Raw genomic sequence first — 17395 nt, forward strand, 5'->3', positions numbered from 1 at the left:
TTTAATATCACCAGTTTACGCTACTGGGCGCTTTTAAGGAAGCAGCAACATTTGACAGAACACTGTGTCTGGCCCATGAGCCGTAGTTTGGGGATCCCTGCTGTAGTGCATAAACATAATAACTGACTCTCAATTTCCATCCATCCATCCATTTCCTACCGCTTATTCCCTTTTGGGTCACGGGGGGCGCTGGTGCCTACCTCAGCTACAATCGGGCGGAAGGCGGGGTACACCCTGGACAAGTCGCCACGTCATCGCAGACTCTCAAATTCAACAAGGGAAAACATTAATGAATGAAGCAATGGTAATTAGGAGAAAATTCAGGAGACCAAATTTGATAAGAAAAAAAAAAGAAACAAAGCAGACAGATGTTTTGATTGAGAAACAAGCAAAAAAAATCTTCACCTTCAAAGTTTTCCTTCCTCTCTGCTCGTCATCTAATTCCCTGTCTTTCCTTTCTCTAGCTTCACTGTAGGCTCTCTGTTGCTATGGCGACTGTTACTGCTATCACCAAGGAAGGAAAGAATACCTGAGGAGAGGACGACAAGACCGTGTACGTAACAAATACACACACACACACACACATAAAAGGGCACTCAGGAATTTGATTTTGTCATGTTGACCAGTTTTTATAGAATGTGTTGATTTAGAAAATGGCTTGATAGAAATAGTCCTATTTAACAAAAAAAAAAAAAAACTGGAATGGATCGCATGGAATTTGCATGATCTCTCTGCGCTTGTGTGGGTTTTCTCAATGCAATTAAGCTTTATTCCACATGCCAAAAGCATGCAGGAGGTTCATTGGAGACTATAAATTGTCTACAATTGTTATTGCAAGTGTTTGTCTATATGTGATTGACGTTCGACCAGCTGGATAGGCTCCTGCTCACCCTTGACACTAATGAGGACCAGGGATAGAGAAGATGGATTGATAACTATAACGTGTTTTGACGGTTTCAATTAAAAAAAGGAAAATATGTGAGTGAAACGTTTATTATTTAATTTGAGCTGAAAAAAAAGGAATGTGCTTTTAATTCAGTATGGCATTTCCTTTTTATTACTCTGTGTCCCTGGCGCAGTGTCACATAACAATCTAATGTGATGGAGCATATGCTTTAACTCATGTCACCATCACAACCATTATGGTATCAAAAGCATACAAAAAAAAATCTGTCCGGAGCCGCAAAAATTTAAAAGCCTTATGTAAGTATTATATTGAAGGCAACACATGATCTAAGTTTCTATTTGAACTATATTAGCCTACTAGCAAAATGACTATGTGTCGCAGGCTGACACAAATCTTTGTTGACAGAAATGTTGTAATGTAATATTTATTCTACACATTTTTAAAACATTGAACAAATATTAGTAAACCGGAGGCTTTTCAGAGGGTGAAATAACTCCTGGAAATTACTGACTTAGAATGCGTGCAAGTTAAAGGAAACGGCAGGGTGTCTTCTTCTAACGGATTTATTACAATCTCAGCAAGCTGGGTCAGGTTTGCTTTGGTCTGGAACAACATGGCACACAAACAACTATCAGAAATGTAGCCAATATAACATACAGATAATGTGTCATGATACATGCAAATATGAACTAAATACCAAGAGGACATAAATAAAGGATATCAAATGAGATCAAATGTACCTACAAGCCTAAACAGCATGTTAGTATGGATTAGCTTTCAGTCATGCACTGACCAAATATGCCTGATTAGCATTCCAACAAGTCAAAAATAGCAGCAAAGCTCAAGTTAGTGCATTGATTCACGCACGGCATAAAACATTTGGTGGACAAAATGAGAAAAAGGAGTGGCATAAACATGTCTTTCTAAGGCAGCTTTGGAGAAAGTTTTACATTTTTGTAAACAAATTATGTTGAATTCAAGTACCGCTGAAATTAGGACAAAATGGCGCTCGACAAATACTCTCTTCAGTAAAGCATAAACACAACCATATTACCGTATTTTTCGGAGTATAAATCGGAGTATAAGTCGCACCTGACGAAAATACATAATAAAGAAGGAAAAAAACATATATAAGTCGCACTGGAGTATAGGTCGCATTTTTGGGGAAATGTATTTGATAAAACCCAACACCAAGAATAGACATTTGAAAGGCAATTTAAAAGAAATAAAGAATCGTGAACAACAGGCTGAATAAGTATAAGTTATATGACGCATAAATAACCAACTGAGAAGGTGCCTGGTATGTTAACGTAACATATTATGGTAAGAGTCATTCAAATAACTATAACATATAGAACATGCTATACAAACCCTGTTTCCATATGAGTTGTAAATATAAACGGAATACAATGATTGGCAAATCATTTTCAACCCATATTCAGTTGAATATGCCACAAAAACAACATAATTGATGTTCAAACTGATAAACCTTTTTTTTGTGTGCAAATAATCATTAACTTTAGAATTTGATGCCAGCAACACGTGACAAAGAAGTTGGGAAAGGTGGCAATAAATACTGATAAAGTTGAGGAATTCTCATCAAACACTTATTTGGAACATCCCACAGGTGTGCAGGCTAATTGGGAACAGGTGGGTGCCATGATTGGGTATAAAAACAGCTTCCGTGAAATGCTCAGTCATTCACAAACAAGGACGGGGCAAAGGTCACCACTTTGTGAATAAATGTGTGAGCAAATTGTCAAACAGTTTAAGAACAACATTTCTCAATGGTCTATTGCAAGGAATTTAGGAATTTCACCATCTACGGTCCGTAATACCATCAAAAGTTTCAGAGAATCTGGAAAAATCACTGAACATAAGCGATGATATAACAGACTTTCGTTCCTTCAGGCGGTACTGCATCAAAAAGCGACATCAATCTCTAAAGGATATCACCACATGGGCTCAGGAACACTTCAGAAAACCACTGTCAGTAACTAAAGTTTGTCGCTACATCTTTAAGTGCAAGTTAAAACTACTATGCAAAGCCAAAGCCATTTATCAACAACACCCAGAAACGCCGCAGGCTTCTCTGGGCCTGAGCTCAGCTAAGATGGACTGATGCAAAGTGGAAAAGTGTTCTGTGGTCTGACGAGTCCACATTTGAAATTGTTTTTTGGAAACGATGAAAGTCGCGTCATCTGAACCAAAGAGGAAAAGAACCATCAGGACTGTTCTAGGTGCAAAATTGAAAAGCCAGCATCTGTGATGGTATGGGGGTGTATCGGTGCCCGAGGCATGGGTAACTTACACATCTGTGAAGGCACCATTAATGCTGAATGGTCCATACAGGTTTTGGAGCAACATATGTTGCCATCCAAGCAACGTTATTATGGACACCCCTGCTAATTTCAGCAAGACAATACCAAGTCACTTGTTACAACAGTGTGGCTTCAAATTAAAAGAGTGCGGGTACTAGACTGGCCTGCCTGTAGTCCAGACCTGTCTCCCATTGAAAATGTGTGGCGCATTATGAAGCCTAAAATAATACAACAGAGACCCAGGCTGTTGAACAACTTAAGCTGTACATAAAAGAAGAATGGGAGAGAATTCCACCAAAAAAAAGCTTCAAAAATGTGTCTCCTCAATTCCCAAAGGTTTATTGAGAGTTGTTAAAAGAAAAGGTGATAACACAGTGGTGAACATGCCCTTTCCCAACTACTTTGGCTCGTGTTGCAGCCATTAAATTCTAAGTTAATTATTATTTGCAAAAAAAAATAAAGTTTATGAGTTTGAACATTAAATATCTTGTCTTTGGAGTGCATTCAATTGAGTATTGGTTGAAAAGGATTTGCAAATCATTGTATTATGTTTATATTTACATCCAACACAATTTCCCAACTCAAATGGAAAGGGGTTTGTACGTTTACCAAACAATATGTCACCCCTAATTACTAAATCCCATGAAATCTTATACGTCTAGTCTCTTACCTGAATGAGCTAAATAATATTATTTGATATTTTACTGTAATGTGTTAATAATTTCACAAATAAGTCGCTCCTGAGTATAAGTCGCACCCCCGGCCAAACTATGAAAAAAACTGAGACTTATAGTCCAAAAAATACGGTAAACAGTGGGATTTTTGTCCTCCTATAGAAAACCATATTAAGATATAAAATATATTTTTTCCCTCATCTTTTTCCATTTTCATACATTTTTTTAAAAGCTCCAGGGAGCCACTTCTGGCTTCAGAGCCGCGATTTGCTGACCCCCGAGTTAAGACATACTGTATATTTTTAAGTTTTGTTAATTCAACAATCATATTTTCAATAATTAATTTTATTCATAACACACTTTATATTTCCTAGAATTTCAAAACACTACAAAGCGAAGAACAGACAAGCAAGAATCAATTAAAATGTGTAAATATCAGCCATGTGAACAAAAACGTTATACATTGTTTAAAGGCCTACTGAAACCCACTACTACCCACCACGCAGTCTGATAGTTTATATATCAATGATGAAATATTAACATTGCAACACATGCCAATACGGCCTTTTTAGTTCACTAAATTGCAATTTTAAATTTCCCGGGAGTTTTGTCTTGAAAACGTTGTGTAATGATGACGTGTACGCGTGACGTCACTGGTTTTTAGGAAGTATGAGCGTTGCACACACACACACAGCTTAAAGTCGTCTGCTTTAACGGCATAATCACACAGTATTTTGGACATCTGTGTTGCTGAATCTTTTGCAATTTGTTCAATTAATATTGGAGAAGTCACAGTAAAAAGATAAGAGTTGGGAAGCTTTAGCCTTTAGCCACACAAACAGACGGTGATTCCTTGTTTAAAATTCCTGGAGGTGAAACTTTACTACGGATCAGAGCGCGGTCAAGCGAACATGAATTACGACGGAATGTCAACCAGCAGGTTTCGGGGAGAAAATTGTGGTAAAAAGTCGCTTCTTACCGGATAAAAGCTGAGCTTGTGCCGTCCATAAAGCTAACGTCGACTCCCCTGAGACATTGGCATCAAGACACCCGTGGACGTACACCTCCGACTCTCAGGTACTATTTAACTCACTAAAACACTAGCAACACAATAGAAAGATAAGGGATTTCCCAGAATTATCCTAGTAAATGTGTCTAAAAACATTGGAATCCGTCCCAATGCAATCGCGTTTTTTTTAAACTTATTTTTTTTAAACTTGTTTTTTTTATTTTTATTTTTTTTCTAGTCCGTCGCTATCAATATCCTCAAACACAAATCTTTCATCCTCGCTCAAATTAATGGGGAAAATGTCGTTTTCTCGGTCCGAATAGCACTTTTTGTTGGAGGCTCCCATTGAAATCAAAGTGAATATGTGAGGAGCCCTACACGTGTGACATCATCGTCTGCAACTTCCGGTAGAGGCAGGGCATTTCTCTTAACACTGAAACTTGCCAACTTTCTCGTGGATGTTCTCTTCTAAATCCTTTCAGCAAAAATATGGCAATATCGCGAAATAATCAAGTATGACACATAGAATGGACCTGTTATCCCCATTTAAATAAGAACATCTCATTTCAGTAGGCCTTTAAAGGGCCTCATCAAATGTGATTGAAGACTAATAATAAAAAAGTACAACGCGACGGGCCGTGGGACAAATTATCAAGCGTTGACCGGTCCGCAGCTACAAAAGGGTTGGGCACCACTGCCCTATAGCATACATTAGATCAGTGAATTGCCATGAATTCATTAACGTGGACCCCGACTTAAACAAGTTGAAAAACGTATTCGGGTGTTACCATTTAGTGGTCAATTGTACGGAATATGTACTGTACTGTGCAATCTACTAATAAAAGTATCAATCAATCAATCAAAGTGGTTCTCAACCTTTTTTCAGTGATGTACACCCTGTGAACATTTTTTTAATTCAAGTACCCCCTAATCCGAGCAAAGCATTTTTGGTTGAAAAAATTAAAAATAAACAAGTAAAATACAGCACTATGTCATCAGTTTCTGATTTATTAAATTGTATAACAGTGCAAAATATTGCTCATTTGTAGTGGCCTTTCTTGAACTCTTTGGAAAAAAAGATATAAAAATAACTAAAAAGTTGTTGAAAAATTATCAAGTGATTCAATTATAAATAAAGATTTCTACACATAGAAATCATTATCAACTTAAAGTGCCCTCTTTTGGGATTGTAATAGAGAATCATCTGGATTCATGAACTTAATTCTTAACATTTCTTCACAAAAAAAGAAATCTTTAACATCAATATTTATGGAACATGTCCACAAAAAAAATCTAGCTTGAATTGTTGCATTTATTTTTACAGTTTATGAACTTACATTCATATTTTGTTGAAGTATTATTCAATAAATATATTTATAAAGGATGTTTGAATTGTTGCTATTTTTAGAATATTTAAAAAAATTCTCACATACCCCTTGGCATACCTTCAAGTACCTCCAGGGGTACGCGTACCCCCATTTGAGAACCACTGCATTAGATAATGACCCACTGAAGTAGGGAACAAGGTGAAACTAAGTGGAACTAAATAACATTTAGTAAACAGGTGTGCTGGCAGGGCTAGACACAGAAGTTAAATGTCCTGAAATACACAGAGACCAAACAGGAAATAATGAAAAAACAAGAGCACCAGGACAGGAAGTGATACTCAACAGAAGAAAAAAACAAAACATTTTAAACCGTCATTTGGGACCATGAGAATAACTAAGCCATGGAAACATGTTTTGAAATCAGAACAAATTCGGTCAATTGAGCGGTTTAGTTGGATGATGCTAGTAATGACCAACACCGTTATGCCTTGAATGCACAGCAACATATCACAATTTGCACGGATTCAACATGTCCAAAGGTAATAGAGAGAAGTTTGTCTTATCCTACATACCCTTGTCCCAAGTTAAGCATATTAGTAGTTCTTCATATTTGTACCTTGTTTAAAGGTCCCCTCTAATGCTGACAACATTGGCATTTATGTCATAGTTCCTTTTTTAGGAAATGACTGCCAGATTAATTTTTAGGAGCAGAAAATACATACCAAGAATATGTTAGTGAAATGTTGGTCATCTACGAAGTCTGTTCTTTAATTTTATTCCACATATACTGAACATTTTCAGTGTTGCGCATGCATACAAATACTAATTCAAGACATATATTTCCAAAAGTTGCATTTTTCCTCTTGTTGAGAAAAATGTTGCACAATAATGGTTTACCTTTTGTTGTGCTATATGCATGATTTGTCTGTTTGGAAATAGAAATGTTATATTACGTTATCAGTATTACCATTGCATTATTGAATGTACTCAAAATTGACTTTTTACATCCACTGAAATTGTTTTACCAAGTTGTTTTTATTTATTTATTTTTAAATACACCAAAATGGGATTTTAGTTGAAACTGTTTTGAGCAAATAAATGTAATGCATTCAAGTAACACATTTTTCTTATTCCTGTATGACATTGTGATTACAAAATTGCATTTGAAATGTGCCATTTTTCAAGTTATTGTAAATTATGCAAGTAAGCAATAGCCTGTTATTAATCTAAATTCAAAAGTGTGGTTAATCTGATTAAGAAAATTCATCATTTGCCAGAACACATTTTTAATTTATTGGGCCCTTTGTCAGTGATTCTGTTCAAAACATTTGTGGACAGAATTTCTATGCGTAGTCAGGGCATTGAGGGAATCCGGTTTGGTGGCTGCAGGATTAGGTCTCTGCTTTTTGCAGATGATGTGGTCCTGATGGCTTCATCTGGCCAGGATCTTCAGCTCTCACTGGATCGGTTCGCAGCCGAGTGTGAAGCGACTGACATGAGAATCAGCACCTCCAAATCCGAGTCCGTGGTTCTCGCCATCTCCGGGTTGGGGAGGAGACCCTGCCCCATGTGGAGGAGTTCAAGTTCCTCTGAGTGTCGTTCACGGGTGAAGGAAGATTGGATCGACAGGCAGATCGGCGCGTCGTCTTCATTAATGCGGACGCTGTATCGATCCGTTGTGGTGAAGAAGGAGCTGAGTCGGAAGGCAAAGCTCTCAATTTACCAGTTGATCTATGCTCCCATCCTCACCTATGGCCATGGGCTTTGGGTCATGACCGAGAGAACAAGATCACGAGTACAAGCGGTCGAAATGAGTTTCTTTAAGCAGTGTTTAAGGCACATCCGACCGGTAGGAGGACACGGGGAAGACCCAAGACACGTTGGGAAGACTACGTTGGCCTGGGAACGTCTCGGGATCCCCCGGCAGGAGCTGGACGAAGAGGCTGGGGAGAGGAAAGTCTCGGCTTCTATACTTAGGCTGCTGCCCCGGTGACCGACCTCGGATAAGCGGAAGAAGATGGATCGGTGGATGAATAGATAGATTTGGGTATAACGTTTATATCAATTTTAGCAATTACCCCAGTTAATGAGTTTCTCAAAGTGTGGATGTTAATCATGGTTTTTCGATCATTTTGATTTAAAACAGCACCCCTAACCTCGGGAGTTTTACGGCAGTTAATCAATTATACCATGTAGTTACATCCCTAATACCAGGTGGGAAAATTTAAATATTTTCCATTTAGCGATTAAATGATTGTTGTGTTCCCTATAATTATAGCATTGTGGGTTATCCTAACTGACATTTTCTGCAATATTGTTACTAAAGTGAAGTAAAGATTTCTAAGTATTCCCCGATAACTGTGCACAATAACTTTGATATGGTACCGCAATAGAATGGAGTGATTTTTGGTCCAAAATGTAATATACTCAGTACAGTATGTGATGTCCAGCTCATTTTGTCATCAATCGAAAGCCGATTGGTGTTCCTTATAAATTGAAAAAGCAAAGAAATTCTTCAAAGCTTCTTGTAATGAAGTAACACATTTCATGCATGCGTTGAGACAACCATTGCTTAATGGTGAATCCTGTCACTCTGTATTGATGTACAAATGTGCAAACTCATAGCAACTGCTAACAAGAGATATTTTGTAAGTTAAATGCAAAACTCAGCCAGAGTCAATCATAAAACACACAACCACATTTAACCATTTTCAAAATACACTGGCAATTGCAGATTGTTATTTTCCGGCACAATTGACAACATTGATTGCATTCCCCAACAGTACCCCGGTCTGGAAAAACACAAAATTGCTTACTTAATGTGGGATTAAGACAGGATTTTGTCATTTGGGTGTTCTTGTAATGTGGTCCCAGGAGTGACTCGCGGATGTTTTTCTCCCCCATAAAAGCTATTAATGCTGCATCGACTGAGGATGCAGTCACAAGGAATCATTTGCAAGTGATTCAGCTCCCATGAACTTGCCTAACTATTTGTTACTGCTCTTTAGTCTTCTAGTGAGAAAAATCATTACAGCAAACTCCACTCACCAAAGGAGTTATTTAAAGCGGCGGTGAATATTGCAAAAATAATCTGCTGCTCGCACGACGACAACAATGTGGTAGGTGAACAAGAACAGTGAATCCTATGCTGTTTGGTAAATAGCTGTGAGATGCCACCTAGTGATAGCAGTCGGATCATTCAAGTTGGAAAAGGGCCTTTCTTTCCTGACTCAGAGAATGGGGAATGATTGGGTAGCATTACCATGGCAACAGCAGATAATGAACAAGAGAGGGGAGAGAAAGGGCATGAGGCGACGAGAGCTACACACTTAAAAAAGCGTACACTAAAACGACCACTTGTTTACATAATTTACACGTTCTCAAATCACATTTATTGACAATAACTTTATTAAATAAAGGAAGCCAATTCCAGCATTATAGCCAACAGTTTAGGAAAGCAAACTACACAAAGAATAATTTGAAATAATCCAACAGTCAAAAAACCTGCTGATTGACTAATGTGTTCCCATTCAGGTTGCGACCCTTTAAATAAAACATGAAGTTCATGTGTACTATACTGATTCATGATACACAATGCAAAATAACAAAAAGAATAAATAGAAAATACATATGTTTTCCTTTAAACAGTTATTCTAATGATGTGGGTTGCAACTGAATTGTTTCTAACAACGAAAATGATAGTCTCAATTTAAAGATTGCACATTCATTAAAAAATATATATATATTTTGATAATTCAACTGCAAACAACATTTCCTTGCAAAAACAGACACATTGTACATGGTGCCAGCCTGGCCCTAAGAGTTTTTTCAGAGGAATGTTCAGTCCATCACTGTAAATAATTCATTTAATCCAAACCAACACCTTTGTGTCAAACAGCAGAGTAAACACGCGATTCAGTTCTTAATTTGAGAGAGTAGTGGCTATACACATTTTCTGTACATTATGTACACAACCAACAGACTGGGTTTTTTCCAATGCATTTTGTCAAACTTTCTTGTTCACAGACCGCTCAAATTTATCAGGACAGTATCTATTTTATGCCCCCAGTAGGCAAGGGCAACACATGCACACTGATTTCATCAACCTTACTCATTTAATTTAGTTACAATCACGGCAAAACAGACACAAATCGAGCAAACATGAGAGCTGCTATTGGATGAAATTTCGATGCACTGATTGGTCCTGATGGATTTGTCTGGTTGAGTCACAATGACAGCAGGGCGCCTGTTGGTTTCTGAATTAAAGTGGAATAATAAAAAGTGAAATGCAAAAGATAAATTGCTTCTTCACAAAAACTGGACTGTACTCCTTTGTCGAGAATGATGTAAACTTATAGCTAAAAATCCACGGAATGGCTTTTATCTGTTTTTGCATCGGAACTCTGAATATTTTCTAATTAACTTAACAGAAAACAAATACATATTAACAGATATCTATCTTGGTTAACTTAAAACAATAATTCAGTGCCACAATCCCAAACTTGGACACAGTAAGGGCCTGATCTATCAAGATCCAGCGTGTACAAACTATGAAATGGTGTGTACTATTAGTGGGCGTGTTGCATGTGATCTACAAAACCCAAAACCAGTGAAGTTGGCACGTTGTGTAAATCGTAAGTAAAAACAGAATACAATGATTTGCAAATCCTTTTCCATCTATATTCAATTAAGTAGATTGCAATGACAAGATACTTAACATTCAACCACGTAAACTGTGTTATTTTTTGCAAATATTATCTCATTTGGAATTTAATGCCTGCAACATGTTTCAAAAAAGCTGGCAGAAGTGGCAAAAAGACTGACAAAGTTGAGGAATGCTCTTCAAATACTTGTTTGGAAATTCCCACAGGTGAACAGGCTAATTGGGAACGGGTGTGTGCCATGATTGGGTCTAAAAGCAGCTTTCATGAAATGTCAGTCATTCACAAACAAGGATGGGGCGAGGGTCAGCACTTTGTGAACAAATGCCTGAGCAAATTGTCCAACAGTTTAAAAACAACACTTTTCAGCGAGCAATTGCAAGAAATTTAGGGATTTCACCATCTACGGTCCGTAATATCATCAAAATGTTCAAACAATCTAAATAACTTACTAGACGGCCAAAAACCAACATAGAATGCCCGTGACCTTCGATCCCTCAGGTAGTATTGCATCGAAAACCCACATCAGACATCAAACCACATGGGCCCAGGAACACTTCAGAAAACCACTGTCAGTAACTACAGTTCATCACCACATCTGTAAGTGCAAGAAAAAACTATGCAAAGAAAAAGCCATTTATCAACAACACCCAGAAACGCTGCCAGCTTCGCTGGGCCCGAGCTCATCTAAGATGGACTGATGCAAAGAGGAAAAGTGTTCTGTGGTCTGACGAGTCGACATTTATAACACTTTTTGGAAACTGTGGACGTCGTGTCCTCTGGACGAAGAGAAAAAGAACCATCAGGACTGTTATAGGCGCAAAGTTCAAAAGCCAGCATCGGTGATCTTATGGGGGTGTATTAATGCCCAAGGCATGGGTAACTTACACAGCTGTGAAGGCACCATTAATGCTGAAAGGTACATACAAGTTTTGAAGCTACATATATTGCTATCCAAGCAATGTCTTTGTCATGGACGCCTCTGCTCATCTCAACAAGACAATGCCAAGCAACATTCTGCACGTTACAAAAGCGTGGCTTCGTAGTAAAAGAGTGCGGGTATTAGACTGGCCTGCCCTTAGTCCAGACCTGTCTCCCATTGAAAATGTGTGGCGCATTATGAAGTGTAAAATATGACAATTCGGAAACAGTTTTAGTGTCGTCATGCTCTTTTAAAAGGCAAAGATTTTGACTGGGTTCAGAAGTTCAAAGAGAGTTGTAATTCTAAAAACCCTAAGAGGAATGTGTTTGAGTATTTAGCAATTTTTGCCCAACTTATAAAAGTTTGCCTACAACACCAGAGTCCATTTGGATCCTATTTTGGAAAAGACTTTTGTAAAAAGCGACCAAGATAACTTTGGGGAATGATCGTACCAAACTGAAGTTTAAGGTCAACTAAATTGAAATTTTCTGGACCGTTGTTGGATTTAACTTAGCTTTTTGTTTAAATAAAAATAAAAAACATTTTTAAAACAACACGCCAGCAGACACTAATGGGGCAATTCCATTTTTTAAATGGACAGTAGGCAACACTACCATTGCACCGCCTATTTGCGATCTCTGAGCTGAACTTCAGATTCCTTCATGTCAGAACTTACGTTTATTAGCAAATGCTGATTGTATATTGACTAATATTACAAATGTCAGAAAACAATTTCCAATATTGGCCACATATTTGTTGAAGTTTACAAAGCACATTTCATTTGCATATTTGTTCACAATTACTCGCTATTAATTGTCTCTCTCCACTGTGGCATACACACTTTATTTTGCAGTTAAGATGCAACTATTGGGCTCGAAAAGGTATGTGATTTCGCAGTGCATTATGGGGGCCGGGTAGCCATTGTTGGTGGATCAAGTTTTTGTTTATATGGCTGTACTTACCAACGGTATTGTGAACGAGAGAAACCGACTGGATTACAATGGATGTATAAAAGAAAAAAAATCTAGGAACTGCATTGAAACGGTAGCATGGTGGAACAGGGGTTAGATGTCCGATAATATCGAACTGCCGATATTAACAGCTGATAAATGCTTTGAAATGTAATATCGGAAATTATCGGTATCGGTTTCAAATAGTAAAATTTGTGACTTTTAAAACGCTGCTATACGGAGTGGTACACGTAATATTAATGGCTTTTTACACACACAAGTGAATACTTGTTCAATAGCCATACAGGTCACACTGAGGGTGGCCGTAAAAACAACTTTAACACTGTTAAAAATATGCGCCACACAGTGAACCCACACCAAACAAGAATGTCAATAGCCATACAGGTCACACTGAGGGTGGCCGTATAAACAACTTTAACACTGTTACAAATATGCGCCACACAGTGAACCCACACCAAACAAGAATGACAAACACATTTTAGGAGAACATCCGCACCGTAACACAACATAAACACAACAGAACAAATTCCCAGAACCACTTGCAGCACTTACTCTTCTGGGACGCTACAATATACACTCCCCGCCCATTTACACCCACGATGCATTGCGTTTTCACATCAATTTCAAGCCCGAGAAGACGATAACTCGACATTGGTCACAAACCTATGACAACTTGTAAAGATGTGGATATAGTTGTAAAAATAAAAAATGGCAATATCAACTATTACTTATGGTTTGTTACTGCCCTCACTTCAAGCTACAAAACAAACGACCATCCAGATGTATTTGTACTCTTTCTAACCAAACGTTTTTCGTTGATATGCTTATAATCAGCAAGTGCAAAATCTTTCCTCTTGCAGTTTAGTTTCCAGTTCATATGCAGTTTCGAAATCTCCATTATTCATGTCTATCAGTATCATCTTTACCGTCCAACTCCCCACTTCATCCTCCCTCTCTTCAGTAAAAGTGTTAACCAAAAAGTTGCTGATTCTAATCCATTTGAACCTGAGGAAAATAAAAGCTACCGTCATTATCGCCTACCTGTGCCGTTGGCCAATGAGATGCTGGTTTGTTGGGAATGTGGTCCTGCTGTCACCCTGGAGATCAAGGATGGGTGGAGTCAATATCCCCAGGTGACAGCCTTTGGTTGGTCAAATTCATTGCTGTGTCCTTATGACTCCACCCACTGGCCACTTGCAAGGCCTTATGGGTACCCAGCACTTGCAAACATGCTGATTCTTCTTGCAGAAGTCATGTACTGTATATGACCTGAAAAGGAAAACACACAGTTTGGGTTCACATAACTTTGCAAGTCTTTATGTCATTTTCTGTTTATTGTGATAAGACAATAAAGAGATGGTTGATGTTACCTTTATCAAGTATGTATACTTTTGCTTTACATGCATCCACAATGGAAATTGGTTTCCTTTGGATCCTACTCTATATATCATGTTTTGTTATTCTTTGTAATACCCAGCATATGGTAAAATCTTACACAAAGTTTTCAAAAATATACAAATTACAATGTTAGATATTTTGTTTTCTACCCTTCAACGTTTTTGTTCGATCTTTGTTGTTCTTGCTCGATTATAAAATATGTCGATCAAGGAGGTGGTCTGCAGGAGCGCAACACATTCTCAATATCCAGTGTTTTCTTGTTCATAGTTTATATTGTAAACCCCTCATTCTATATTTTTATGTACAGTCTGACTGTCATATAATTCAGTTCCGTTTTTGAGAAAAATAAATAAATGACGAACGGGTTGTACTTATATAGCGCTTTTCTACCTTCAAGGTATTCAAAGCGCTTTGACACTACTTCCACATTTACCCATTCACACACTGATGGAGGGAGCTGCCATGCAAGGCGCTAACCAGCACCCATCAGGAGCAAGGGTGAAGTGTCTTGCTCAGGACACAATGGATGTGACGAGGTTGGTACAAGGTGTGGATTGAACCAGGGAACTTCGGGTTGCGCACGACCACTATACCACTGCGCCACGCCGTACCTTGCCTTGATGATCTGTTTTAGTTTTTTACATGACCATACAGAATGTGGGATTAACAATATTAAAAATTACCGGTAACAATAAAACACTGAATATTTAAAATTAATGAAGGTTGGTCCTCTACTGCAGACCACTTTCTTGATGGAAATATTTTATGATCAAACAAGAGCAACAAAGATACATCAAACACGGCGAAAAATAAAGGTAAAACACATCGACATTATATCACTGTTCTTATTGTCACCGCAGTGTTGTTCATCTATTGATGACCAAACTTTTGTACTATGAACAAGTTTACATTCAAACATTAGCCGGTTTGATATGGGACGATCGTTGTTCAGTTCTGAGACATCAAAACTACTTTTCTTTTCTTTTATGTTTACCAAGAAGCGTAAAACCCTGTTTCCATATGAGTTGGGAAATTGTGTTAGATGTAAATATAAACGAAATAAAATGATTTGCAAATCATTTTCAACCCATATCCAGTTGAATATGCTACAAAGACAACATATTTGATGTTCAAACTGATAAATATATTTTTTTTTGCAAATAGTCATTAACTTTAGAATTTGATGCCAGCAACTCGTGACAAAGAAGTTGGGAATGGTGGCAATTAATACTGATAGAGTTGAGGAATGCTCATCAAACACTTATTTGGAACATCCCACAGGTGGGCAGGCTAATTGGGAACAGGTGGGTGCCATGATTGGGTATAAAAACAGCTTCCAAAAAATGCTCAGTCTTTCCAAGAAAGGATGGGGCGAGGTACACCCCTTTGTCCACAAATGCGTGAGCAAGTAATCAAACAGTTTAAGAACAACGTTTCTCAAAGTGCAATTGCAAGACATTTAGGGATTTCAACATCTACGGTCCATATCAACAAAAGGTTCAGAGAATCTGGAGGAATCACTCCACGTAAGCGGCATGGCTGGAAACCAACATTGAATGACCGTGACATTCAATCCCTCTGTTGGCACTGTATCAAAAAACCGACACCAATCTCTAAAAGGATATCAACACATGGGCTCAGGAACACTTCACAAAACCACTGCCACTAAATACAGTTGGTCGCTACATCTGTAAGTGCAAGTTAAAGCTCTACTATGTAAAGCGAAAGCCATTCATCAACAACATCCAGAAACGCCGCCGGCTTCTCTGGGCCCGAGCTCATTTAAGATGGACTGATGCAAAGTGGAAAAGTGTTCTGTGGTCTGACGAGTCCATATTTCAAATTGTTTTTGGAAATATTCGACATGTTATCCGGATCAAAGGGGAAGCAAACCATCCCGACTGTTATTGACGCAAAGGTTAAAAGCCAGCATCTGTGATGGTATGGGGTGCATTAGTGCCCAAAGCATGGGTAACTTACACATCTGTGAAGGCACCATTAATGCTGAAAGGTACATACAGGTTTTGGAACAACATATGCTGCCATCCAAGCGCCGTCTTTTTCATTGACGCCCCTGCTTATTTCATCAAGACAATGCCAAGCCACATTCAGCACGTGATACAACAGTGTGGCTTAAAAACAAAAAGAGTGTAAGTACTTTCCTTTCTGCAGTCCAGACCTGTCTCCCATCGAAAATGTGTGGCGCATTATGAAGCATAAAATACGACAGCGGAAACCCCGGACTGTTGAACGACTGAAGCTCTCCATAAAACAAGAATGGGAAAGAATTCCACTTTCAAAGCGTCAACAATTAGTTTCCTCAGTTCCCAAACGTTTATTGAGTGTTGTTAAAAGAAAAGGTGATGTAACACAGTGGTGAACATGCCCTTTCCCAACTACTTTGGCACGTGTTGCAGCCATGAAATTTTAAGTTAATGATTACTTGCAAAAAATAAATAAAGTTTATGAGTTTGAACATCAAATATCTTGTCTTCGTAGTGCATTCCATTGAACATGGGTTGAAAAGGATTTGCAAATCATTGTATTCCGTTTGTATTTACATCTAACACAATTTCCCTACTCATATGGAAACGGGTTTTGTACATTTATTCTTGGTAAACATATATGTCAAGCTATATATATAGGACAAACACATGGCCAAGTACCACAACTATTGGAGCCAATAAGGCCGTGCCATATTAACTGTGCCACATACATAGTCAAAAGTTATACCTAACCACGTAGTGTTTTCAGTCCAAGTTAGGTTCACATTAGCTAAGTCTGACAACCACCTGTTTGCACAGTGACTACAGTATAAAAGGGTGCCGGGTGCAGACAGTAGTGTCTTTCCCGCCATGCCAGTCTTGCTAAGTCCGTTTTATGTTGTGCTTTCAATTACGGCTGGGCGAAATATCGATACATCGCGGGTTTGTCTCTGTGCGATATAGAAAATGACTATATCGTAATAATCGAGTATATGTTCTCACACAGTTGCTTTTAGCTGCTGGCATTACATTACAAGCTCTTCCCACTCCTTATTGTGTCTCCTTCTCACAGACAGCGAGCGCACATTCTTACACACGTCACATACTGTCAACTTGAAGCCCTCAGGTTCCCCCCATGATGCTATCCCTCCTACATTTTTTAAAGAAGTGTTTTCTTGCATAGGGCAGCCTGTTCTTAACATTCTAAATAGCAGTCCGT

General features: G+C 38.2%; 1 protein-coding gene across 1 annotated transcript in view; it reads right to left on the reverse strand.

Moving 5' to 3' along the window:
* The window catches only part of lrrc7 (leucine rich repeat containing 7), a 334407-nt gene that overhangs the window by 269366 nt on the left and 47646 nt on the right, over positions 1-17395 (reverse strand). Inside the window, exon 2 of the mRNA XM_061883598.1 lies at positions 13835-14062. The gene's annotated coding sequence lies outside the window, so the exon portion shown is untranslated. The remainder of the gene's footprint in view (positions 1-13834; positions 14063-17395) is intronic.

Source organism: Nerophis ophidion, linkage group LG22, assembly GCF_033978795.1.
Source record: "Nerophis ophidion isolate RoL-2023_Sa linkage group LG22, RoL_Noph_v1.0, whole genome shotgun sequence".
Classification (NCBI taxonomy): domain Eukaryota; kingdom Metazoa; phylum Chordata; class Actinopteri; order Syngnathiformes; family Syngnathidae; genus Nerophis; species Nerophis ophidion.